Genomic DNA, 2,856 nt, shown 5'->3' with positions numbered 1-2,856 from the left:
TGTTGCTAATCATCATCGTCATCATCATCATCATTATCGTCGTCGTCGTCGTCGTCACCATCATCATCTTTGTTGCCGCCGCCACCACCACCACCACCACCACCGCCACCACCACCACCACTATCACAACCACAACCCACCTCTACTACTATCACCACTTACAACAACAACAGCAACAAAAACAAGACGAAGCAGCATGAGTTCTGTGCCTTAAATAATCTAAAGCCTATAGGAAGCCACCCATTGCTTAATGCGAGATAAACCAACCAAGATAATTGCAATAATTAACGCTATATCCTTCACATTTAATTATAGCCTCCGTATTCAGATGACGAAATGGCGTAATTAATTTTTTGCTCGTTTTTCATTGTTTTACTCTCCAGCTATTATCATTTCAAAACCATTTATTTAAATTTTACTTTCAAAACAGTCATTGGTTTTAAAGAGCAGATCGACTCAAATTCATAATTTCATATTGTCCAAAAATTTCCATCATCTGTTCTTGTTGAAATTCTCTCCCCTTGTTTGTGATGTTTTGAACGTTTTACGTTTTTTTCACCGCCCTATACAATAGCTTGTTTTATAGATTTGATAAATGCATATCTACAGGGTGTATTAACGCCCTTTCTTTTTATTTAGTAATTTTTATAGTGCAAAAATTGCATTCGTTAGTAAATTTCATTATATAAAAATTTATTACAGGAGTTACAGAAAAAAAAACCAGTTAATGAAAATAAACTGCAGTAGTTTTACGAAATTTATAAAGTATTGTTCCGTCAAAACAACGTAATCCATTATAGCAAAAACTTTAATTAACATGTTCAAAAATTCCCCCCATTCACTTCGTTTTTAGTACAATGCTGAACACTATACCAGCAACACGTCTACAAACCTTTTGGCACATCACCCCGTGAATCGTAGAAAATTTATCAGAGATTGCTTGTTTTAATTAAGGAATGGTTTTCGGTTTCAGGGAATGAACAGAATTTTTCAATACACCCCACAAGATAAAGTCAAGTAGTGTTAGGTCAGATGATCGTGACGGCCACTCAATTACTCCACGACGTCCTATCAAAATGAAGATTTGACTATTCCCGAACGTTTAACCCACAGTGAGGCCGTGCACCATCCTGTATAATGTAGAGAACTATAAAAAAAAATACAAATATGAAAGGACATTAATTCTGCCGCATCCTGTATATTATCCGGTCACTGTATCAGTGGATCAGCCAGATTATGGGATGTTGTTACACACCGCTAGTTACACTGCGCTTCCTCGCATTGCTGTAGCTTTCGAATGATGCCATTCTGCTGGGTAGGCGAACAAGCCTATGGCATCTAAGTGACTGAGATCACAACATATCCCCAAAACGGGAGGCCAGTCCGTCGCAGGTTACTCATTTACATCTAAATAAACTGAAGTAATGTGAAATGAAGTGTTTTGCTCAAGAACCCGACACACCTCTTGACCCGGGAATCAAACACACTATTTTGCGATCGTAATTGCATTACTCTAACCTGCTAGAAATAGCAACTCAAATTCCCTCAAATCACATTTTATTTCTTCTTTTGTATTTTGTTCGTTTCGGTCTTCAAGTATTTAGTCGAACAAATCTGATTCTATCGGTCTCTTTATGCCGAACCGCTAGGTAATGGGGACAGAAACAAATCAACACATTGTCGAGCAGTGTTTGGGAAAACACACACACACACACACACACACAAACATACGACAGGCTTCTTTCTGTTTCCATTTACCAAATCTACTCACAAGGCTTTGGTCGGTCCGGAGATTTGGTTGAAGACACTTGTAGAAGGGGCCACGCGGTGGGACTGAACCCAGAGCCAAGGCGGTTTGGAGCCAAACTTCTTCTTACCACAGAGCAACGCCTGCGCTTCTTGTATTAGCACGGTTTATCATATCTGAAAATACAAAAAAAAAAAATAATAAATAAATAAAAGAAGAAGAAAACAAAAGAAAGAAAGGAAGGAAGGAAGGAAAAAATAGGCTAGATGGACACGGCTGGCTGGAGCACGCTTGATCATAAATAGTTCAGCTTGATCGGAGCCAAATTGGAGAGTTAAGCAACGTTAGTAACAACAACAACAACAACAACAACAACAACAGCAACAACAACAACAACATTCTTGGTTAGTATTTAATTCTCTTATAATCATTCTGGTTCAGCTTCACGTTTCTACAATTTTTTTCTTTCACACCCCGCAATTTCTTTACCTCCCACCGTCACTTTCCTGCTACTGTCTTTATATCTGTGTATCTCTTAATATTACCTCCTCCTCTTCTTCTTGCTCCTCCTCCTCCTCCTGCTCCCCCCTTCTCATCATACAACAACAGCAACATCAATAATACCAACAATATCTGCCGTGTCATGCTGACCAGATAGCAATTCTCAATTAACACACACACACACACACACACACACACACACACACACACACACACACACACACACACACACACACACACACACACACACACACACACACACACACACACACACACACACACACACGCACACACACGCACACACGCACATATACACACGGCGACACATTTATTTTAACAAATAAAACACGTAAATAAATAAAATTGTATAAAAGTGTATAAAAAACATGAACAGATTGATTTTCAAAAAAAATAAAACAAAGAAAAATAACACAAAAAAATAATTTGTCGTTCATTGTTTGTTATGTGTTTTATAGATTTTTTTTATTTTCACAATATGGTTTCCTTCTTTTAATTTCTTGTCATTATACATACATATATACGTACGTACCTATGTATGTATGTATGAATGTATGTATGTATGTATGTTTGTATGTATGTACGTATAT

The sequence above is a fragment of the Octopus bimaculoides genome, chromosome 18, assembly GCF_001194135.2.
Source record: "Octopus bimaculoides isolate UCB-OBI-ISO-001 chromosome 18, ASM119413v2, whole genome shotgun sequence".
Classification (NCBI taxonomy): Eukaryota; Metazoa; Mollusca; class Cephalopoda; order Octopoda; family Octopodidae; genus Octopus; species Octopus bimaculoides.
This window is presented reverse-complemented; position numbering follows the sequence as displayed.